Source organism: Lissotriton vulgaris, chromosome 1_1 (genome assembly GCF_964263255.1).
Source record: "Lissotriton vulgaris chromosome 1_1, aLisVul1.2, whole genome shotgun sequence".
NCBI classification, from domain to species: domain Eukaryota; kingdom Metazoa; phylum Chordata; class Amphibia; order Caudata; family Salamandridae; genus Lissotriton; species Lissotriton vulgaris.
Genome location: NC_141685.1, coordinates 410,580,236 through 410,605,899, shown reverse-complemented (window position 1 = coordinate 410,605,899; position 25,664 = coordinate 410,580,236).

Genomic DNA, 25,664 nt, shown 5'->3' with positions numbered 1-25,664 from the left:
TAAGAATACCCCATTGGATCAGTTTGGCCCATAAGATCTGTTAGTCCACCTCATTGAATGCCGCACAACAATCTACAAAACAGGCAAATAATGGGACACTGTTTGGAAGTGAGGATTTATGTGTCATATATCACATATGCTACATTTAGTTATGAAGCCTGTGTGATAAAAAGGGATTACACTTTTTCTTTATCCTATTCTTCTAGCTCGCTCAATGGAATTGTGGGATCTGTTTTGCCTCTACATATAGGGGCATATTATCAAGGACCAGTGTTAAAATTATCGCCATTTTATCGGCAGGAAACTGCCGATAAAATGGCGATAATTAGCTTGATAATACGCCCTTGTTAATTCCCATAGAAGCCCGTGTTCTGATGTTAACATGGGCTTCTATGGGAATTAACAAGGGCGTATTATCAAGCCCATTATCGACGTTTTATCGGCAAATTCCTGCCGATAAAACAGCGATAATTTTAACACCGGTCCTTGATAAAATACCCCATCATTTTTCTCGTATCCTATTTTGCTCTTTAGGGAAATGTTCTTTTGAGTGTGAGGTATGGCGAAGAAAGTGACAACAGGAGTTAAGGTTGATAGTTGTTCGGCCAACTGAGTGGATGAGAGAAAATATAAGATTGTTCAGACACAGAACAAGAACCAGCATGAGCATCCAAACATTCCTACCACAGAACAGTGGCGTAACGAAACTTGACTGTCAACTAACCATAGACAAACAGACACTGTCAGACACCAAGATACGAAGCAACACTGTCAACTAACCATAGACAAACAGACACAGTCAGACATCCAGAGACGAAGCAACACTGTCAACTAACCATAGACAGACACTGTAAATTACTCAGAGATAAACCATCACTAACAAACACCCATTGGAAAACAGACACTGTCAGACACCCAGAGACGAACTAACACTGTCAACTAACCATAGACAAACAGACACTGTCAGACACCCAGAGACGAACCAACACTGTCAACTAACCATAGACAAACAGACACTGTCAGACACCAAGAGACGAAGCAACACTGTCAGCTAACCATAGACAGACACTGTAAATTACTCAGAGATAAACTATCACCATCTAATACACATAGACAAATAGACACTGTCAGACACAGAGATGAACCAACACTGTCAACTAACCATAGACAAACAGACACTGTCAGACACCCAGAGAAGAACCAACACTGTCAACTAACTACAGACAAACAGACACTGTCAGACACCCAGAGACGAACCAACACTGTCAACTAACTACAGACAAACAGACACTGTCAGACACCCAGAGACGAACCAACACTGTCAACTAACTACAGACAAACAGACACTGTCAGACACCCAGAGACGAACCAACACTGTCAACTAACCATAGACAAACAGACACTGTCAGCCATTCAGAGATAAACCTTCAGTACCAAATACCCATAGACAGAAACGGTCAGACACCCAGAGATGGCCTGTTACTATCAAGTACCAGTAAACAAACAGACGTTGTCAAACACCCAGGGATGAACCAACACTGTCAAATGTCCCAAATATTGTGCAGCGGAGGGTTGATGCTTTCACGGATAGTGGAGGAGAAGGGAAAGGGTGGATGGCGGTGTGTAGAGTGGTTGGTAGACCAGAGGGTTCACATAAGTCCCTGTAACTCCTTCGGTGCAGAGAGGGGGTGCCTTCAAGGGCCCCATTCAGCTCAAAGCCGATGTGTGTTTGTGAGACATTGGTGACCCGAGTCCCTTATCACATTCAGGAGGGGGGGGCGTCATTCTGCATTGTGACTTCAGGGGCTGGGACCAGGGCTCTGTGAAGAAGAAACTGTGAAAAGGACCAACAGAGGCCTTTGGCTGCTTGTCTGCAGGGGGGGGGGCTTTAGGAATAGGAACGGCAGATCGTCTGGTGTCCTTTGCTTCTTCTGACCAGCTGTGTATAATAATTACTTAAACCCTGTTTACTTTTGATGACTCCAGAGGAAGGCATCTTGTGACTTGACCCCAGTGACGCTAGTAACGCCAGTGGAGCTCTTGCTGGTGCACAGGAGGAGAGGATGAAGGGCGAGGCGGCAGTCGGTCCGTGTTTTGCAGCACACACGTGTATGGAAACATATGCTTCACTTACACACTAACAGTGCAAAACATTTCAAAACAAAACAGCAACTTTGAAATAAGTGGTGTGAGGGAGAGGAGGTGGGAGAGTCGTCGTGGGGTGGAGGAAGGGGCGAGCAGAGAATGAAGTTTGGGTTGGGGAGGGCAGAGGATGAAGAGTGAGTGACCCGGGGAACGAGGGGGAGGGCAAGGGACCCCTCACAGCTCACTCACCGTCTCCTCTGGTGCCTTGAGGCCCAGGAGTGAGGGCAACTCTCACATCTCACTCGCCTTCTCTGGGGCTCGGCTCGGTAGCTGGTGTCGTGATGTCCGCAGAGTGAGACCCTCAGAGGCCTGCACAAAGCATCCCTCGACTCTGAGGGTCCGGAGGGTCCGAGTGAAATCTGGTGATTACAGCTCACAGTTCACACCCGTCCTCAGAACAGGGGTCCTCAGACAGTTATCCCTTGACCCCTCAGCCCACTTCCTGGAATCGGAAGAGCTCTCTGGTGTAGCAGTCCCGGCTCCAGAGAGGCCTGGCCGGGGACGCGCTTGCGCAGCAGTTGCGCGCCATTTACTTAATGAAGAACGAACCTCTGAGGCCTGGCCGAGGCAAAGGCTGCGCCTGCGTGCTGTGTACGTCACCATTTAATTTATTAAGAGGCTGGGGGGCCCCCGGGGGCCCCTGCGTGGGGATTTGGGGCCCGAGGTCCCCCCGCAATGCGGGGGCTGCGGGGGCCTGTGTTACGCCCCTGCCACAGAAGCAACTTTGTTCCAATTGATTGTTGTTATCCTGTCATTCCCAAATATAGTCACCAAATGAGTAAACTTGAAGCAGAAGGACACCTTGAGATATTAGACAAAACTGATGAATGATTAATCTGGTAGGTAGTGAAAGAAAGGCAATAAATGCACATAATCATCGATTCCAAATCTAATCAAGATGAAGAATAAGTCATGAGGCTCTATGTAAACCACGGCTCAAAAAAACCTAAGTATAGCATGTATGATGGTTTTGCCTCCTCTGCAGAACTGGAACCCAGCCACTCACACCATCTAGACGTACCTAGAACTTTTTTATGATTTGAAAAACATGTTTTTTATTGGTGGATAATATTTAAACAGTGTTTTATGCAACAATGTGTATTTTAAAATGCAAAGCACATTGCAAGGAAATTAAATACATGCACGTTAAAGTGTTCTTATTTTGAAGCACATCAACTCTATGGAGTAGGTTTTTACAAGACATATATAAAGAAAGAAAAGAAAGTGCAATGTGGGACAGTATAACTTTCTGAATTTATAATGTTTGTTTTACACACTAGGGAGGATTCTTTGATAGGTGCTTGCATCAAGGATGGGCCTGTACTGTCATTGTGAAAGAGGTTTTTTGCCAGCACTGAAAGAAAGACAAAATGCTGTGTTTAACATTTTTATTTGTTTAGGGAAAAGAATTCAACAGTGGGAATTACAGGAAATAATTCACATTTAGACCTCTTTTATTTGAAACACGAGCTTGTAAACAATCCTTAACTAGACTTACCTGTGTAAAATATATAAATTACATATCTCAGGCACCTTCTTTAATATGTGTTTCAGTGCCCTCAACAAAATTGCACTTGGAGCAGCAAAACCAGAGACCAAAGAATACAACATATTTTACAAGGCAGATCAAGAAAATCTAGAGCGAGTTGAGGTTGGTCTTCCAAGGTGGGGTGGAAAATAAACAGAAAGGGATCTTCAAACCTATAACAAGTGGAAAAGGATTCTATTGTTCAGCCTGCAACCGCGAGAATAGAAGCAAGGCCTTGAAATAATAGAGCAAACCAAACTAAGCAAAACAAGAAAACCAAAGTACTCGAAGCAGAACTGCGAGTGCTTACATGTGAAAACATATATGGTGGGCATCAAACATTAGATGCTTATTTCTATGCTAAGATGCAGTGCTCTACCAAGCAATCAAAACCATGTGATAGACCTTGTAGAAACTTGTGTTGATACGGCATTTGAGCTGCACTTGTGAATAGTTATTTCAATTAATATATCTCTTCTGCCTTCTAGGATGAGAGTTATTATTATTTTTAGATCTGACGTTAGCCAAGCCCTATTTTAGCAACATTACACATATAATAGACTTGCGTATGGGAGCTTTCAGCCAGCCCTCTACATCAATTGGTCTCCTGCTGTGTCATTCAAATTTTCTTCTGCTTAGTACAGCATATAGCATGGAACAATGAGTCAGTGCACTTTAGCCATTGGCTAACTTCACTCTGAGTGACGGCATTCTGCTCTTTCACAAAGAGCACATCTGCACACTAAGCGGTGATTACGACTTTTGGCGGTGCGGGAGCAGGTGGCATGTCCCTGCGCGCCCCAGACTGCCATGGATCACTGCTGCCCACCCTCCAGATTACAAGTAATTAAACTTAAACAGCACCGCCATGGGACAGCCAGAGCACGTTCCTGAACGAGAAAGAATGCACAATGTCATGCATTCCTTCCCGTGCAGGAGCTGGGGGTGCAAACCTACAGGGGGTGCAAACCTACATGTGCCCCCTGCATGCACCCTCCTGCACAGGGGCAAGAGGGTGCCCTGTAGGGCCCCTTTTCTTTCCTCACCACCAGCACTTACATGGAGGAAGAACCTTCATGACACTGCTGGTGGTGGAGGAATGTCGTAATATGGTTGGCGGTTGCTCAGGGCACCACCAAGCATATTGCGGCCCTCAGACCACCGCAGGACCACCCGGTAATGTGGTACCCTAGCAGTTGTGGAGGTGCAATGGCGGTTCGACCGCCAAAGTCCTAATAGGACAGTCAGACTGCCAGTGCGGCAGTGGCTGGACTGCCACCACCACGCCCTTGCGAGTCTGGCAGTCCTCAGACCCACAGACTTGTAATCAGGCCCTAAGTAGTTCCCTTCAGTACCAGAAACTACTAAGGCCTTTATTTACGAGGCCCCTAGTGGCACTTGTGTGCGGCCAGAGTGTCACTTTTATGATGCTCCTGTGGTGCAATGTGCCGCAGCATATTTGCAATGCCACCCAAAGCCACTTTCAAGACTTTTCATGGCCTTGTAAATATGTGCCCCTTTCATGCAGAACACTGCGTGAAAGGGGATTTCCATTGGTGTTGCCGTGGGTGTTTCCATGCAACACCCATGGAATCTGAAGCATTCCCAGGTTTACCAGGTATCAGGGGTGGCGCTAGGGAGGTGCAATGAGGAGAAATATCCTTATTTCTCCTTGTTTTTTCCTCTTTCTATGTGTGCTGCATTTTGCAGCACACATAAATGAAAATACCTCTTGTGATTGTTTTTGTGCAGGAAGGCGCCCCTTCCTGCACAAAAACAATCACGCCGCCTACAATGCAAGCACCTTTGCACCATGGCGCAAGGGCGCCTGCTTTGGAGCATGGCAGCCCGTTGTGCGCCAGCGCTGGAGAAAAGGACAGGAATGCTGTCTAGGCTGGTTTTAATCGGTTGCACACCTGAAAGTTCATGCATTATTCGTCCTCTTGTTTAAAGTCATCACATTCTATTAATGATCTTCTTTATGGACCACTGTGTTAATGTTTTGCATTAGTCTAAACATGCTATAACCTGGTCTCTTTTCAAATCCACTAAGTTGAGAGCGGTGGGGTACTAGGCAATATTATGCTAAATAAGAACAGGTGGAAATGCATGCTCTTGACCACTAAATTACCGTGGGAAATTAAGTAGATTTCAGAGTCCAATGGTACTTCTAGGTGACTTAAATTCAGCATAATGGATGGGAGGAGCCCTAGATAGGAAGTCCAATTGAAGGGCGGCTATCAGTTGTGTTTAGTTCCTCCCAGCACCAAGAGCTGTATTGACTCCATTCATGGACAGGAAGCTCTGTTACACCCAATGGGACATATAGCTTAAGCAGGGCCGGCTTTTGCTGTGGTGCCACCCGGTGCAACAATCGTTGCTGTTACCCCTGCCCATGACCGCCTTCTACACCTATTCCCTAATTTGTAACTTGGGCCCCCGGTTTTATGGTATTTATATTTTTGTCATTTCCGTCTGTATTTATCCATATTTATTTTAGGTTTTGTGAAATAATGAAGCTGAAATGTGTATCTTTCTGCATTTATTTAACCCGTTAATATGCCTTCGTGCCTGGACGTCTGACTGGTTTCAATTATATATACACACTCAGATGAGAAAATATGCACATTTTAGTATCAAGGTTGTGAAAATTTAGTGCTGTTAAGGCTCTTTACTAAAATTCCTTTATTTTTTTAATCCTCATGCCTGTCAATCTGCACAGCTATTGGCCTGGAAGTCATGACTGACAGTATTTAGAATCACTCAAAAACAACCCAATTTCCATTTTTATCCACATTTAAAAATAAATACATACAGGAAAATAAATGGTTTTCTCTCTGTATTTATCTGTAAAAATCAGTTAAAACGGAAAACAGGGAGCCTTACTTATAACACCCAATGGTGCCCCTATTCTCTTAACCCCTTTCTCACATTTATTTTGTTTATACTGTGTTAGAGAGGAAAATCACATTTACCATTAATGACAAGAGAAACTAAACATGACTCTTTCTGAGAGAAAATTAATAAACTTGTTTCAATTAAACATTATAGAAAAGATAACAAAAACAAAGAAATGTAGTTACTGCATCGTAAAAGAATGTAGGAAAAGAGGTTTTTTTTTATTATTTCTTTTTTTAAACCTTTATTATATTCATACACAATACACAGCTGTCAGCCTACAACCCAGCGGGCCGGCCGCTATGACATTTAAACATTATGACGTCTCACAGTCAGGCCCCCCGGTACCTTGTTTGGGGGTTAAATGACCCGCAATATAGTCCTGTACATTACTCAGAATCAAAAGACAAGTATTGTAGGTTTTAGTTTTGGATTTTTGATGAACTGAACTAACAACATAAAACACAGACACATGGCAATAATCAATTACAGGGAATCAGAGGGAGAGGGCGAAAGAATCCGACTAGCATACTATGATGAAGCATATGTCTCGAGATGAAGGCGGCGAGGAGATCGGTCAGTACATACTATTACAAACTTAAGCCTGGAACGCCAACTAAGGGGACAGCGAGATATCAATGGTGTAGTCTTGTGGTGGAGTGCAGACATTTCCACGGTAAGTGTTCCATTGGGACCAAATTCTACCCCATTTCTTAGGTCGGCCCCGGGCCACATAAACCATCTTTAGGAAAAGAGTTGTTAATATGATGTCATTTGATTTACCTAAGAAAAAAACTATATTTTATTAACGTGTGCTAGAAAAACATGCAAATGATGAACTCTTGCGTCATAAAGTTTGCCTATAATCAATTTCTGAATATATTTTTATATAAAATAAAAACTAATTAAATGTATCAAATAGTATGAATAATCCTAATTTTGATAGTAAACTTTACGAAATTGACTTCTTTTTGTATGTAACCATGTGCACCCAAAATGGCAATAGAAAAGCAGATGCTACACTTTTTTAATTGATGATGCTTATGTGAAACCTAAATAGAATGTACTTACATATAAAAATCTTATTTGTCTGAAACTATAGCAAAAATATATTATCTTAAATGTACATGCAAAAATGATAAGTACCCTAAATTGACATGTATTATTTGTACTCCTACTAAATGTTCCTAAGTTTATCAGAAGTTATACTAAAACATGATACTTTGAATGAATGAAGCGGATTTGATATAGCGCACAGCTACTCAATTTAGAGTGTCCTGGCACTGAAGGTGGACACCAGTGGTAGAACGCTGAGGTGTGACTAGTTCTTGAATAACCAAGTTTTTAGGTGTTTCTTGAAAGATAACAGGTCAGCAGTGGCTCTCAACGTAGCAGGTAGGCTGTTCCATGTTTGTGCACTCAAAACTCCAAAGGGTCTGCCCCCTATGTGTGCTAAGCGTAATTTGGGGATGTGTGCAAAATCTGCTGTGGAGGATCTTAGGGTCCTGATTGGAACGTAGTGGCTCCCGCGCTTCATTAGCTACTTGGTGTCTAAGCCATGGAGTGCTTTAAAAAATATCACCATGGCTTTGAAGGTAATTCTTTCTTTCATTCGTAGCCAGTGTAAAGATTTGAGAATGTCACATCTAGGCCTCGGTCTAAGGATCCCTCCAGCCGCAGCATTTTTCATTACTTGTAGGCGCTGAGTAAGGTAATCACGTAGGCCCAGGTACAAGCTATTAGCGTAGTCCAATTTTGATGTCACCAAGGCCTGAACGACGATCTTACTAGTGTTCTGTGATAACAGACGGAGGAATTTTTTTAGCATACTAAGTATACCAAAAGAAGAGCCAACCAGACTTTGAATCTGTGAGCCCATGAAACGTGCATTGTCAATGACAATTCCCAGGTTTTTAACCCTTTTTTGGACTTACTGAGGGGGGACATCTCTATTGGCCACCAAGTACTCCAGTTACTCACTGCCGGTTGACCAAGGAAGACAATTTCTGATTTGTCTGAGTTGCATTTAAACTGATTTATTTTGAGCCCATTGAACACCTTTGTGAGGCAAGATCTGATGCTGTCACCAATAAAGTTGGCTCCTTTTTCACACGTAAAGATAAGCTGTGTGTCATCAGCGTAGGAGATAATCTTAACTCCATCTTCCTCTACCAAGGATGCCAATGTGGCATATATGTGTTAAAGAGGGTAGGCTAAGAAAAGAGCCCTGTGGTACTCCTACATTCGAAATTGGCATGGGAGAAGAGAAAGGAGGAGTCTAGACTTCCTGCGACCTGTCTTTCAGAAATGATGTCATCCAGGCCAATGCAGTCCCACCCATGCCCACGTTCCGTAACCTATCAAGATGTCTCTCATGTGGGACTGTGTGTAATGCAGCTTACAGGTAGAGCAGTATAAGACCTGCTCTACCTTCCTGGTCAAGGTTATCCTAAATGTGTTCTGTAACTTCCAGTAGGGCAGATTCTGTGCTATAATTTGACTTGATGCAAAAACAACAGTTGATGGACAGAATGCAGAACAATGTCATACATTCACCCCAGTACAGAGATCTCTGCCTAAATCCATAGTTTGTTTGCTCACCTTGCCATTGCAATTAGAACCCAATCATATGCAAATCAGTCTTGACCCTGTGCCTCATGGGAACAGTCCAGCCCGAACTGCCAAGCGAGGTCCGCCTTGAACTGGAAACAAGCATCCTAGGACCAGTTTCGGGGTTTCACCCCTCTTCAGCCAGGATAGGTTCTTTTGACTGGGGTAAAATGTTTGCATTGTCAGCATTACATCCATCATTTGTTTACTGTAACAATAATTTGACCTGAAGCCAGACTGAGAACTATGCAACATGCTTCTATCTTCAATGTACTCTGAAAGTGTTTTATTTACATGTTTCTCTAAAACCTTAGAGAAAACTGAGAAGAGAGAGATAGGCCTGTAGCTGACCAGGTCATTCTGATCTGCGGTTGGTTTCTTTAGAAGTGGTAGAATTTTAGCCTGCTTCCAGCTCTGCTGCATTGTGCCGGTAGAGAGGGATAGGTTCAGCACCTTATTAACTATAAGGTTAATAGTGGGAGCTAGAGGTGCTTATAATTTGGCAGGACAGGCATCAATTGGGGAACCAGACTTAAGACAGATGAGGTAATCGAGTGAAATGTCTAATTGTAGTTCTTGACACTCTAACAGTGCAGGGGGCTGCAAAGGCAGAGTTTTTCATTCAGAGATTGATAGAAGAGCAGGTCCTCAACTGACGCTTTGTCAAAAAACTGTTGAAATAGAGCAATCTTACTGTGGGGGGGATATTGCTACCTGCTTGATCCACTCAGCTGAGAGCAGGGCTTCTTTCTTGGCTACCTTGGGGGAGGTGAATGATTTTACAATATTGAAAAGTTCCTTACCCTTGTTGTGGGCTATTTCAATTTAGTTTTGTATGAAATTCTTTATGGCCTCCCTCAAAAGTTTCTAATGTGTTTTTCAGAGCTGCTTTATAAGTCCTCCTGTCTTCAGGGGAGTAGTGCTCCGCCATTTCCTTTCAAGACCTCTACAGATATTTTTACTACTTCTAAGAGATTCACTAAACCATGGGGTGGAGTGATAGATCCTCCTTGAAGGGTGGGAGGTCATGTGGGCCATGACACCGATGTTGGACCTAAGCCATGATTCAAGCAAAAGAGCATCAGAATCTGGATTGCCCTGTAGTACCGGACTGGAGTGTTCCAGAGCCTTTGCCAGTGCTGGGACAGATATTTTGTGTGAGGCTCTGCAACTATATTCTGACATTGTCTTTTTTAGTAGGAAAACCATGTTACAATTTGGAATTTTAAAGCTGATAAGAAAATGATCTGACCAAATGACGGGAGATGGAGGAGCAACCCCCAGTGTTGTGTAACAAAAGATCTGGTCCAGAATGTGACCCTTATTGTGCGTGGGAGAAGTGATACATGGGGTCAGATTGCAAGCCCGCATTGTATCAGATAAAGAGATTACTAGAGGATCCTGTGGTTTATCCATATGTATGTTAAAATCTCCCAGCAGCAGTAACTGATTGTATCTAACGGCTAACAGAGTAGTAGCAGCATTGAGTGAGGGAATAAAATTATCAGACACCCCCGGCGGCCTATAAAACAGGATTTTTGCTATGCATTGATGAGGGGAGAGCATGTAGCGAAAGCCCAAGCATTCAGCATCTTCAATATTGTCTAGCAAAATAGGAAGACAATCAAACTTTTGTTTAAAAATAATGGCAACGCCACCTCCCTTCCTGATGGGCAGGTCTTTCCTAAGAATTTAATAACCCAAGGGTATAGCTGAGGCAACAGTGGGATCTTCTTGTTCTTTATGAATGTATACTTATAATTCTATATACTGTTTTATATTAGCCTAAATTAATATGGGCCTGACTACATTCATGAAGTATTCTTCTTTGCTACACTCACTGTCTGTGAGAACATTTCTTAGTATAAGAGATGTGCAGCAGTGCTTTCTTCCTGAGATCTCAAGATTTGCTACTATTATAACACTCTGTCAGGACATCTGCCTGGGAAACTGTCCTTGTGAACTCTCTTTTAGGCTCTAGCTAAAAGAGCATTGTTATAATGTTTCACATAATGGATTACCTAAGGACTGCGTAGTTGTCCCACCTTTTTCTCTGCATTTAGTGTCGACTTTATGTTGCCAAATATACACTCCATACCAACTAACCTATTGACTCAGTGGTCTGAACAGGTGAGGTGCCCCCAGGAGGTGTCACCCCTGGAAACCCTAAGAATATAATAATGTCTGATTTAAAGGAAAGGACAGAGACTTTCCCCTCCCTTTGCATACAGCATTATTACAGCGATTAGCGTATATTCAGCTTGATGGTGATGGACGATTTGCTGTTCTGCATTGCCTGCTGATTACAAACTGCTAATGGAGATTTGCAGAACTTACCTGTCAAATAATCTTGCCTGATGCAGACTTATTTGGCTTCTTCCTCGAACTGACGCATATGCAATATGCGATTGTGGTCTCTTTCTTCAGGGAATACTTGAACTGGCATAACTTTCCCCGTTCCTAAACACTAGAGCTACTGGTACTTATTTTGACCTCTCTTAATCTGTTATTTACTCTGTACGGTCCAATAATGCACTTATCCTTCTTAGAATTATTTCATAAACTAAACTAAATTTACTATTTTGGCTTAGCTGTCATATTTTAACCTTATATAAGTGAGTGTGCATTTTCAATTTGGGTTTACTAATGACTAGGGGAGATCCTATCCGAGAGATCTCATTGTATCAAATTCTAATGTTATTATTCTGTAACGCTTTAGCTGAACTTTTGGTATGTATGATTATGGCTTGCCTACATTTCTAAAGGAGATTTGGGCTTGCAGTGAGAATTCTTTACCTTTATGTAATCTTTATGAGCATGATAACAACGTTGTAACTCAGTTGTTCAATTCTTGGTCCTCATTGGATAACTGTTCAGGTCCTTTATATCCAACCCCTCTTGGCACCAAGCAAGGTCTATCGGAGGACCAAGAGAGTGGTAGTTGCATCTTTAAAATTCCCGTTTCATTAAGTGCAGGGCACAAGAAATGCCACAGAAAGCATATAATACAGGGACAATGAGTCTGACAAGTGTGTAAATCAATGAATAGTAAATGTTACTTAACACAATGAGAACTACAAAGTGTGAAGGTCACATGTCATCCATAATGGTAGGCATTATATGTTATGAGTGCTTGGTCTGTTGGAATGAAGGGGCAGATTAACTAAGATTTCACGATGCGCAGCAACCAAAATTGCTGTGCTGCATTGCATGAAAAGGAGAGAGCAGAACATCACAATAGATACTATGAAATGGCACTGTTGCTTTCTAATCTAGTGCTGGTGTATTTTAGGCTGCCATGCCCCCATGCTCACACACTTGCACCAAAGTGCAAGGGTGTTTGCATTATGTCAAACTTAGGTTTTATACTGGAAGGGTATCGTTCCAGCACAAACTTTTAAGCTTTGACAATGTTTAAAACGTTACCACTTTGTATGTGTGCTTTCTGTACAGTGCAGCACACATGCAAAGTTAGAAAGGTTTGGAGAAAATAAATATTTTCTCCAACTTTACGCCTGCCTCAAGGCGGCATATTTTTTTTATGCCAATTAATTTATTTAAGTTGGTGGATAGAGATTAGAATCAAAATCAATGGGGGAGTGCATTGGAACTTCCTTCCATGTGCCACCCATTGAATGCCTCCTTGATGTGAAGTAGCGCACAGTGCTAATGTGTGTTATTTTAGGGCAACTGTTCGACACAATTCAGGATTTATGCTGGAAAGAAACCCCTAAATCAACACTTTGCACCAAGTTTGCTTCACTTATGTGATGCAAACCATGCACAGAGTGATAGTAAATCTGTCCCATAAATGTTACACAATGATTGGGGTGTAACATGAATACATTTTTTATCAGTACCCAAAGGAACCGTTTAGCAACCATAGAAGAACACAAGTTTGAGGGGAAAAAACATTAAGGTTCTATACCTATTCCTCTTAATTTTCATGCAGCATATTGATGCCTGTTCATAACTGAAAGTGCTATGTTAGAAGGCCTAATACTTATGAACTACCCGTAACAAAAGGATCTATGTGGCAAAAATAATATCTCACTGAGCTATCAACATAAAATATTAATCTGAGATCTGCATGTCATGTTATACTTTGCATCAGGAGCATTTACCCTCTATGCTACTATATCATAAGTTAAAACTGTGACTAAACAAATCACAGATCTTTCCCTCATGTACATTACACACTGAGGTTAATATGCTGTTGTAGTATCTCTTGAAACAAGCACTGGCGTTGCCAATAGGTCTCGCAGTAGGAAAGTTGGAGCTATTGATTTTGTAAATGACAAAGCCCTTTATGTTTTTAAAAAGAAAACAAAATTCAAAGGCATTTTTATTTGCAAATGTAATAGCTCCAACTTTCCTACTGCGAGACCTATTGGCAACGCCAGTGCTTGTGTAATTTAATTTGTATTTTGATCTGTTGTTGCGGGCCTCCTAAAGGGAGTGGGGCCCACAGGCCGGTGCCTACTTTGGCTATTTGGTAACCGGAACTGCAATGTCCACCTTCAGATAAAGGGGAGCAAGAGAGAGGGATAGACAGAGAGAGAAATCGAGAATGTGGGAGAAAGGAGAGTGAGGAAGAGACACGTAGGGAAAGCCTCCTGCTGCACACAAACCCGTCATTTTGGCAGCGGTTAAAGTAGTTGTTTGATGACTCACGGCCAAACGGTTTCGTTTTATTTTCTGAATTCAGGAGGGGGAGAGGACTAGGCAGACAGGAAGGACAGAGGGGGGAGCACTGAGGGGGCGTAGAGAATTAAAGAGTATCATGTTGGTGTGGAGCAGCGAGGGTCAAGACAGGCCCGAGACATGGAGGAAAGGAGAGAGGTGGGAGGGGGGGAGGGGCGACAAGAGAAAAGGAGAAGGAATGAGAGACAGAGAAAATGAGAGAAAATAACGATAGAGTGAGAGAGGGAGTAGAAATGAGTCACATGAGGGCGAGGGAAGGACACGAGAAAGCGCAAGAGAGGAGTGAGAGAACAACAGAGGATGGAAGAGTAACGTGAGAAGAGGAAGTGAGAGGGGAGCAAGGGAAGGTGCAGGGGGAAAGACAGAGGTGGAAAGAAAGGGAGAAAAAAAACAGAAAGTTAAAGGTGTGGGTAAATGGAAAAAGAGATCAAATAAAACTGACTGCTAGAAACAATTAAGAGACTGTGTAATTTAAGTTGTATTTTGATCTGTTGTTGCGGGCCCCCTAAAGGGAGTGGGGCCCACAGGCCGGTGCCTACTTTGGCTATTTGGTAATCCGGAACTGCAATGTCCACCTTCAGATAAAGGGGAGCAAGAGAGAGGGATAGACAGAGAGAGAAATCGAGAATGTGGGAGAAAGGAGAGGGAGGAAGAGACACGTAGGGAAAGCCTCCTGCTGCACACGAACCTGTCATTTTGGCAGCGGTTAAAGTAGTTGTTTGATGACTCACGGCCAAACGGTTTTGTTTTAGTTTCTGCATTCAGGAGGGGGAGAGGACTAGGCAGACAGGAAGGACAGAGGGGGGGGGGCACAGAGGGGGCGTAGAGAATTAAAGAGTATCATGTTGGTGTGGAGCAGCGAGGGCCAAGAGAGGCCCGAGACATAGAGGAAAGGAGAGAGGTGGGAGGGGGGGAGGAGCGACAAGAGAAAAGGAGAAGGAATGAGAGACAGAGAAAATGAGAGAAAATAACGATAGAGTGAGAGAGGGAGTAGAAATGAGTCACATGAGGGCGAGGGAAGGACACGAGGAAGCGCAAGAGAGGAGTGAGAGAACAACAGAGGAAGGAAGAGTAACGTGAGAAGAGGAAGTGAGGGGAGCAAGGGAAGGTGCTGGGGGAAAGACAGAAGTGGAAAGAAAGGGAGAAAAAAAACAGAAAGTTAAAGGTGTGGGTAAATGGAAAAAGAGATCAAATAAAACTGACTGCTAGAAAACATAAAGAGACTCATTACTAACGAGAGCAGACAGAGAGTAGACAAGGGAAGAGAAACAGAACAGTGGGAGAAAGAGACGGTTTAGCGTGAATGTAGGCGAGAGAGAGAGAGGTAGAACAAGGCGGAATTTGCTGCTTCTTTTAAAGTTGCTGTATAAAAGCTTTCATGTTTATGACTTATTAAAAACGATCATCCGTTTTACATAAAATACGCCAGTACGTTTGGACCCAATAACTAACAGGTGGCCAGTATGCACATTCGGTTTCTGTCAGGTGTTTTAAAATAGAAAATACACTGCTCGGACTGCAGGCGAGAATAGCATGTTCATTGCACGGCGATGCTAGTTACTGATACTTAAATAAGTATATCGGGTTATATATTTTTTGTGCTTACTGTGTAGTTTGAGGTCTCACGTTTTGTTTATACGATTTTGCGTGTTTTAATTGAGGTACATCACTCTGTTAGCCATCTAGCATAGTTAAAAAAAACGAAGTAAATGCAATTAAACGTTTGTTGAAAATTCCTCAGTTTCATAAACAAATTACGCAACATTTTAATTTCAAAACCTTTTCATTATGTGAAACTGCCTGGACTAAAACAACAACAGTTTACAAAGTTAGAGAGAGCAGGCGGGAAACTGAAAGTACGGCCGGCCGGCCGGCCATGATGAATTAGGGGAGGAGAAGCGTGTTAGGGGAGGAGAAGCCGCAGAGCGCACGCTGGGCGAAGCCCTTTGATGTGCTGTGCGGCCGTAGGGGAGGAGAAGGGAATGCGCGTGCTTGTTTGGTCACGTGATTCACGTGAACTCTAAGAAAACCGCAGCGCAAGAAGCCCTTGGTTTCACAAGGATTTTCGAGACATGAATTCTCGCTCCGCTCAATGCGCTTGCGCGCATTGATAGGTCGCGAGACCTAAAAATGCCAGACACACAAGGATCTCTGTAGGGTTCCTTACCTCACTTCAGCCTGTCATGCGCAGGGCACCCCCTTTACCCTACAATTGGTCATACCACCCTAAAGCCAGCATTGGGTCTAAGAATGCGGGGATGTTGGCCTGCTTTGTTGCTTAGTTTTCAACTGGAATGACATCCTTAGCACACACCATTCATAACAATGTTCATATATTTAGACAATGAAACCCAGATAACACATTGGTAATACATGTTATATGCATGTGACAAGATGTTCACTGCATACTTATGTTTATTGCTTGATTGAGATCTCAAGTTGAATTTTTTTCATGAAGCTTAAAGAAATGGCATGCTTTGCGGAACATTTTTATTTGTTGCTTAACAGCTGAGTTGCTACCAACCTTACGTTATCAACCTTAAAAAAAGAGCTTTCAGGAGTATTATATGGAGGGGCGCTGGCTCGGCTCACATGTTGGTGTGCAGTAGTACATGTTTTGATTGGGCAGAAGATGTGCTTCCACGGAAAGAGTGCTACCCCTCCATGCAGCCATGATTTTTATGTTTGTTTATCTAACTGCATGAGCTAGCAGCAATATGGCTACCTAGAGAACGCTCACTCAGAAAGGTCAAGCTCACAGTGGGGCATAGTTTGAACTTTCAGGACAAGTGCCAGGCAACATGAAAGTGTCTTATATAGATAGATACTTTGTAGTGCTTCTTTGTCACAGGCAGCAGCACAGATCCCCTTCCCTTTCCTTCATCAAGTTTAGACTTCAGAGTGCAGTTGTGTGTTTGAGAGCATTAAAGGATGCCCAAGGCTATAGTAATCCACATAAATTTTTAATGTACACCTTTTCAGTGCAGATGTTGCTAGACATTATATGATTAACAAAAAATATATTTCAGGGTACTACTGAGAGTGGGGCTTAGGCTCCACCCACAACTTTGTTTCTCTAAGTAGAGGATTTGTTTTGACTGAAGTTGTGTCCGTATACCAAAAAGAGTGCTTTTCTTGCACTATTTGACTTGTAGCAAAGTTTATACTGAATATAGCAGGATGGCTTGGTTATTTTGGCAAGTCAGTAATAAAGGTTATAGGCCTGATTGTTTATTATGAAAAGTTATGATAAAGGCAGTAGCCCTGAAATGTGGGTCATTTGCTTTCACGTAATTAAGAAATTTCTGAAGAATTATGTAAAATGCAAATCCATAATTTGTCACTATATTTTACTGTGAAATGCATCATCATGTACATTTTAGGCTCAAGAATGCATTTTATGCTAAAAGAAATAGTGCAAAAACACAAGTGCGGCACACAATAGCCTCTCACATTCTGGTCTTTCGTGTTGTTCCCACACTATAATTTTGCCACAAACTGCGTCATAACTAAGCAACAAGGCATAATGCCATGAATTCAAGAATGTTGCCTAATGTGAAATTCCCAATATTACACGAAGTAATTCAAGATTCACCCAAGGCTAGTATTTTGTTACATGGAATCTCACAGATTATCATAATAGATAAGGTTTTTTGTGACCCACCTGAACAAAACATTGAGGTAGTAGATTTGCACTCTGGTAATCCCAATTAGGCTATATTGTAGGGATTTTATATTGTGTACACAAATGTAATTTGGTACATATGTAATATTTTATTTCACTTTACATAATAGATACCTTAGCGGAATGCTGATAGTCAACACATTAAGTCTGAGGAGTTTATGGTGACAACAGTGGCAGCTCCGCCGCAATGGCGGAGGAGAGTCACCCCACTGCGTGGCTCAGAGTCAGCAAATGTCAATTAAAATTATGTTCTTGCATCATTTTAATTTACAGATTCCTGCTCTTAGCCAGCGGTTTTGAGAGGTGCATGTTAAGACTGCTGCTAGACAAAACTTCGATCTCTCTCTCTAGCAGTAACATTAATCACAAGAGTTAGCTTGACATTTTTATTGCTGTCTAAAAATTGGACGCACAAGGAACTCTGTAGTATAATGTACTTTTAAATTGTAAGCTATTGCTAAACACAGCACCCCCCCTGAAATCAGTGCCTAACCCTGCAGGTCAGTGATGGTGCACCAGTCACACCACCCTAAAGCTGGCCCTAGTTGGGTCTGAGGGTCCATTATCTATACCTGGGGTCAATTTGAAGTAGGAAAATGTTCTGGACGTTTCCACCCCCAGAGATGTTTGGAATTTCCTGCCTGCTTGCCTTGCCCCCAGCTTGTCTGAGGTCACAAAAACTAGTATCAAACCCTTTGTAAGTGTTCCAGACTGATCCTCTGTGCTATGCACGTGTGGTAGGTGACAGCTCCTCGGCCTCATCAAGTCAGAGATGGCCCATCCTGACAACAACTATTTCCTTTTGCCTCACTGTTTGGAAGCAATACACGAAGGGCAACTGTCAACTACACCTATTAATGTGGGCCAGGAAACAGGTTGCAGGCACCAAATGGGTGAGGTGAGAAAATACCAACTTTATAAAAGAGGCATTTTCAGAATTTTGACTTAAAATCTAACTTTACCATTAAAGAGGGTTTTAAATTACAATTCGTTGGACACCAAACTCTATATGCCTATCCGCTCCCAGTCGAAAGGTATGACTTATTAAATGTAATAAGTTAGCCCCAGTGTTAGCCCATTCGAGAGGTAGGTCTTGCAACAGTGAAAAACAAATGTAATACTTTTTCACTACCAGGACATGTAAAAGTTAAAACTACCAATCCAATGGGGGCGTGGTTTGAACGCCGGAGAAGATGGCCGCCTAAGCCCTTCTCTCCTTCCGTGGCGCTGATAACCGGAGTTATTAATAGCGCTTTCCAGCTAGACCCGACGACACTGATGGTGCGGTGTGGTGCCAGAATACTTCAGGGACAGGACGGTGGCCCCTAAACTTCAAGATCACCGTGCAAACTGCCTGATTCTCTTGCGGCCGCATGGTCCTCCTTACGGGACTCGGACCGCACTGCCGACACGTCTTGAACGCGGCCCCAGCTGATCATGTGAATGTCGCAAGTCCGTGAATCCGATGCGGAGACAAAGATGTCCAGAAGCTGTTCCGATCCATAAAAGCAACTTAAGCGATCGATAGAGAACATTGGAACTCCCACATTAAGCAGGTACCAGGATTCGATGCGTTTAAAATGGCGGCTGCTCAGCGTTTCACCAGCCCGACCCTGTAATAAAGAAATAATAGGCTCCTCTATATATGCGGGCAGGCTATAAAGTGAGAAACATAAAGCGGAGACACACACTGTGATCCTGGGATCTATATGGTGCTATTTGATGCACACAAAGGCTGTAATGCGAGTACGATATTTGCGATATTTGCCTTATCAATCAAGCTTAATCAAGCCTAAGTTGATCAAATGTTTATGGAATCATTGCTTGTGGCAGCAAAAAGAAAGTGTCCACCTTTTGCCTTGCCTGACTTTAAGATGGCCGACACTTGGGACATTTCTTGCTAATGCACTATGAGGGAACAAAAGTTGCATCTCGACCTGCCGGTTCACTGAACAACAGGAGCCCTTCACACAAAGGCAATATCAACTCATCTGTACTAAACTATTCTGCATAAAATTGCTGCTTACATGATGTCGGAATGATGTTTTGGTCCACGGTGATGGTGACACTGGAAATATAGAATACCTAAATAACGACCAAGACCTACAAGACTGTTGAGCGACAGGCATAACCTTATAACACAGTCTACCACTATCCTCACTAACGGTTTACGCATTTGCCCTCCACAAGCCAGGAACGATAGCTAATAGCTAATAGCTGGTCATCACTACCACCTGGCACATTTGCTGAATATTCAGAGTAGTTCAAGCACTAAGCATGGGGGACAAGGATGCTAAAAACCTCAAAAGGCTGAAAGCCGACCCACCAACTCCAATTTCACCGACCAAAGGGGCACATGATATAAATGCGACACTGGACACGATACTCCTCAAACTAGCTGAGGTTCATGAAATCGCGAAAACTACCAGGGAAGAAATTGCAGCAGAAAGGCAAGACATGAAGGACACTAATGTAAGATTGTCTGAAACTGAGTGCAGGATCAGCCAACTTGAGAACTCGGAGGTGAAGGTGACCAAATCTATTAAAGACCTCTCTATATCTACATCAACCATGTCGCGGCGCACCTCGGAGTTGGAAGACAGGAATCGGAGATGGAACCTTCGTATTTTTGGAATTCTGGAGGGAGCAGAAGATAAAGATGGCTCATGCATATCATTCCTAGAATCTTGGTTCCCCCAAGCGATGAGTCTTTCTTTCAACACTCCACTGGAGTTCGACAGTGCTCACAGAGTCCCTGGTCGTATCACACACCAACAAAGGGGTCCTAGACCAATCGTCTGCAAGCGGTTGAGATATCAACATGTGGAGCAAATCCTGGCATTCACAATCACATCCTTTGGAAGACAAACAAAGTGTTCACCTCTCAAGACTACTCCAAAGAGACGGTCAATCTGAGAAAAAACTTTCTTGCACTCCGCCCACAGCTGCGTTCACTCGAATATCAATATGGTTTTGTTGGACCTGCACGAATTCGAGTAAATATCCGAGGAGTCCCACAAATTTTTACGGATCCAATGCAGCTAAAAAAGTTACTTGATGGCCCTGAAGACTCAAAAATGGATACTGCCATGGTGGCTAGCACCCGGTCTGATGTTGCCTAGCCCATCTGATCGACAATAGTAGAAATGCTTCTCACACGGTCCTGCTGTAGTCCATAATCCAAAGGGAGTGCTCCTCTATGACATTGTCATTGTCATGGTCTTATACGGCAGTCAGGTCTAGAGTAGTGGTATGATGTACTTTTCCTTATTCCTTAGTGTAGTCACAGAGTGCCTAGGACTAAATATGTCCCTAAAATGCTCATACTGTGAGATCTGGTTATGGTATCAATAAGTGCCAATAGATAATGGTTTTGGTTACAAAAAGTTGCTATCATCAAGTTGGTGGTAAACCTTGTTAAAGCCTGTGCCAGAATGGCCTACTATGGTATGCATAGTCTTTATTTATACCAGATCACCAGTCTTAAACTTTACAAAATGAAGCTATGAGACTTCTTATATTGATGAGGTCGAGATATGAAGAGATTACTTTATATACCTGGTATGCATAATGTTAATGTTACATATGGTCTACTGTTTATGCAGACCACCTTGGGGCTATGTGCCTATACCTTACGCCCATAGCATATTCGTGTTGTTCCAATGTTCCTAGATCCTACTATCTGGTTATGTTCGATGTGTATCTTCTTGCTTATGTACGCAGGATACGATAGTTATTCACCACGGAGGAGAGAAACTGGTGTGGTTACTTCTCCCTGGTTGCCATGTCCTTAAGGTACTTTTTGGGTGGGGATGGTGGGTTGGGGATGTGGGTGGGTTGGTTGGGGTTCTTGGTTACATTAGTATTTATACATTTTCCCCTGTCTTTAGCTGTATTTTTGCTTTCACTTCCCCTTTTGTCTCTATACCCCAGCAGCAAAGCTCAACAACTAGGAAATTAAGAGGGTGCGCATAGTGGGCGTGTGTGCAAATACATGTTCATTCATATACTCACGATGAGGGGCCTTGACCCTACCTCTGTTACGATTATAACCTCCAGCTTCTGTCACAATATATATAGCATGGAGCTAGGTATACCATTCCCACTCCTCTCTCATGATGACAAATAAGCAGGCTATCAAGATAGTATCCCTTAATGTTAAGGTAATCAACCATCCCATCAAAAAGAGAAACATCCTAGACTACCTCCACAAGCAAAAGGGTGACATCATACTGTTACAAGAAACTAAAATTGATTCACCACAATTTAATTCAATGAAAAATAAATGGTATAGTGAGGCTATTGGGTCTGATGCCTTGGGAAAAAAGAACGGGGTCCTTACACTCATTGCCAAAAGAGCTAACATCGATGTCCTGCTAAGTGTTGCCAATAACAAAGGTCGATGGGTTTCAACCAAACTCTCGAAGGATGGAAGGGAGTTTTACGTTACCAATGTTTATGCGCCCAATAAAGATGATCAAGGATTTTGGAAAGATCTATGCACACACATCGACACAATACCAGACACCGTGATGCATATTTTAGGTGGGGACTTGAACCTCCCTATGGACCCTACCCTTGACAGGGACTCGCGATGCCCCTTTCGCCCATCCAATTCACATAAAGCACTCGGAGACTATACATTTTACTCACCGCCCCATTGGCTCATACTCACGCATAGACTACTTACTTACATCAGCCAACTCTATTGCAGACATTGAGGTCACATCCATTGAGCCGCGTGTAGTCTCTGACCACTCATGTATCAGGATGTCTCTGGAGATACAAAGCGGCGTTAAAAGGTCAACTCTATGGAGATTCAATAATGCGGTATTAAAAAAAGCTGAAAACAAAGCAGCAATAGTAATGGCCATCAATGACTACCTTACTCATAACAAAAAAGGGGAAACCACAGATCTCACAAGATGGGAGGCACTGAAAACCACAATCAGAGGCGTGTTAATCAAGATGAGAGCAGCCATGAATAGGGACACTAACTCCACTCTGACACGACTAGAAAAAGAAATAGCAGCGCTTGAGCAACAACACATAATTTCTAAAGACGCCCGGGTGCTCAATGATATAATGAACAAGAAATATGAATATAACAAACTAATCAGCGAAAGGGCAGGGATTTGGCTCCAGCACCAGAAAAATGTCACACTGTGCCGCACCAACAAGGCGGGCAAGAGACTTGCTTCCTACCTGAAATTCAAATTACTACAGAACTCCATCAAGAGTATTGTTGACAAACTAGGGACACCTCAGTCAGACCCTAATAAAATTGCTGAAATCTTCAGAGATTTCTATAATGATCTATACAGTAAAAACAAAAACACTATGGGGTCTAAGTTGGGAAACTACCTAGACAAATGTAAACTCCCCTCTCTGCCGTTAAACGATCAAGAAGAACTAAACCGCCCAATATCAGGAGAAGACATCAAGCTGGCCATTAAATTCCTCAAAACTGGGAAAGCCTCGGGTCCCGATGGTTTCAGTGTGGTGTTCTACAAAAACTTCTCAGATGCCCTGACGGTACCACTACAGGATTTGTATGAGCAATTTTCCAATAGTGGACAAATCCACGGCACCCCTGCAGAGGCCATTATTGCCGTCCTACCTAAAGACGGGAAAGACCCCACGTCCCCAGTCCCTAAAAAACTACAGGCCAATAAGTCTGATTAACCTCAACTGTAAGATATATGCCATGATCCTGGCCAAAAGAATCCAAAAAGTACTGCCCCAACTGATCCATCCATCGCAAGTAGGGTTCCATAAGAACAGATTGTCCAGCGATAATACGCGAACCCTTGCACATATTCTAGAAAAAGCAAAATTGACTAACTCCTCCACGGTGGCCGTGACCCTAGATGCAGAGAATGCCTTTGATAAGGTCGTCTGGACATATCTGGAAGCCACCTTGCATGAATTTGAATTGGGAACCGACTTCATCCGCATGGTGATGGCCTTATATGCTAAGCCTTCGGCAAGAGTAAGGGCGGGGGGATGCCTCTCAGACCCCTTTGAGCTGCAACAAGGCACTAGGCAGGGATGTCACCTCTCTCCCTCGCTATTCCTTCTGGCGATTGAACCCTTTCTATACTCTCTAAGAAACAATGATCTAATTAAAGGTATAGATTTTGGAGGTGTCACAGTTAAAATCTCGGCCTACGCCGATGACGTGTTGGTAGTCTCTGAAAATGCAGAACTAGCAATCCCGGCACTGATGTCCTCTATTGCGGAGTTTGCGGAAGTGTCAGGATATAAACTTAACAAGGACAAGACGGAGGTAAAACTGCTCAACAACCTAGGTGGTAAAGATATCCTGGGTGACTCCGGACTGTACTGGCAATCAAAAAGCTTTAAATACCTGGGCATTGACTTCGAGAAAGACCTGATTAGTACTCTTAAAATTAACGAACTTGGCTTATATAAAAAGATCTCCTCACTACTAGACGGGTGGTCCCCGAAATTCTTACCCTTGTGGGGTAGAGTGGAAACTTTAAAGATGATGATCATGCCACTCATAAATTATTTAATAAGCATGCTACCCATGTTGTTGTCTGAAGATTTCCTCTCTAAAATACATAAGATTTTTAACACATTTTTATGGCAAAATAAAAAACCAAGGATATCCTTACGTAAACTCCAACTACCAAAGGACAGAGGAGGCGTAGGCTTACCAAACTTTAGATGCTATCAGACGGCCTATTTATGCAAGCAGGGAGCAAATTGGTTTCAAAATCCTCAGGATTACACCCCTGTATGGATCCAAATTCAAAGATCAATCATTAATAACCTACCGCTTCCCGCTCTAATGACTATGGACGCCTCAGCCTTCCCCCATTCCAAGTATGTGTTTCTTAATACGAAAAGGGCGCTCCTCAATCTAGAAAGGAGTTGTAAGGCGAAAGTAAAGTTCTCCAAATCCAATCTAGCATCGTTTTGGTTTAACCCGGCTTTAAAAGATGAAGGCCACCTCCACTTCTGGGAAGATTGGTTCAGGAAAGGAGTGAATTTATTGCAAGATATATACGAAGGACCCACTCCTCTAACCTTTGCCACCTTACAATCTCGATTTAATCTCCAACCACTTGACTTTTACAAATTCCAACGCCTCAAAGCACTTGTATCTGCCAGAGTCATCCAGCCACAGAATCCTACACTCTGTCATAAACTAACACAACTCATATCAATGGGTCATATGGTTTCAAAAATCTATAAGATCCTGTCTCCTATGCCTCAGAAATCACATAGAAAGTGTGAAAGGGACTGGGAAAATGAGCCTAACTCCTCCAATGTGGCCTTTGATTGGGATAAAATCCACCTCACACCTTTCTGCAATATAATATCCCCAATATTGTCACAGACTAAATTTATGTTGATAAACAGGTCTTACTGGACTCCGGAAAAAGTCTTTAAACTCAAACTTTTAGAGAACCCCTTTGCTGGAACTGCAAATCAGAAGTGGGCAACCTGGAGCACATGCTCTTTTACTGTCCACGGTTGCAAAAGTTCTGGGATAAAATTTATAATTATATCCAGCATACCTTCCACTATAAACCACCCAGAGAATTCGCATATGTCCTATTGGGAGCAATTGATCCAATTATAACAAGAGATCATGACAGATACCTACTAGATCTCATGATGACACTTGCATGCAAGGTTGTACTTAGCAAGTGGAAGAGTTTTTCCGATGTGTCTTTCAAAATCTGGCAGGAATGGTTGGTGTCCCTGAGGGGAGCTGAAAAGGACGTTCTCCACTCATCCCCCTGGCAAAAACCCCATACCAAACTGTGGAGTTTACTTGACTCGCTGGAACTTTGTTACGACCCACCTTAGACATTCTGTCTTGCATTATACTAGTGACAGTATACTGTATATCTGTGTCTGTTCTGTCAGCTCGCAATCTTCTTCTTCCTCACACACCGTTTAATACCTTGCTGCTGCTGCCTGGTCCCCCCCTTCCCCCCATCCGCCCTACCCTTCCCCCCCTCCCCTTATTATTACACGGGCCAATACATTTGTATGGATGGTAAGAAGAATGCTTTCACTTGCACGCACCTGTTAAGTATTAAGCTTGACTGTATA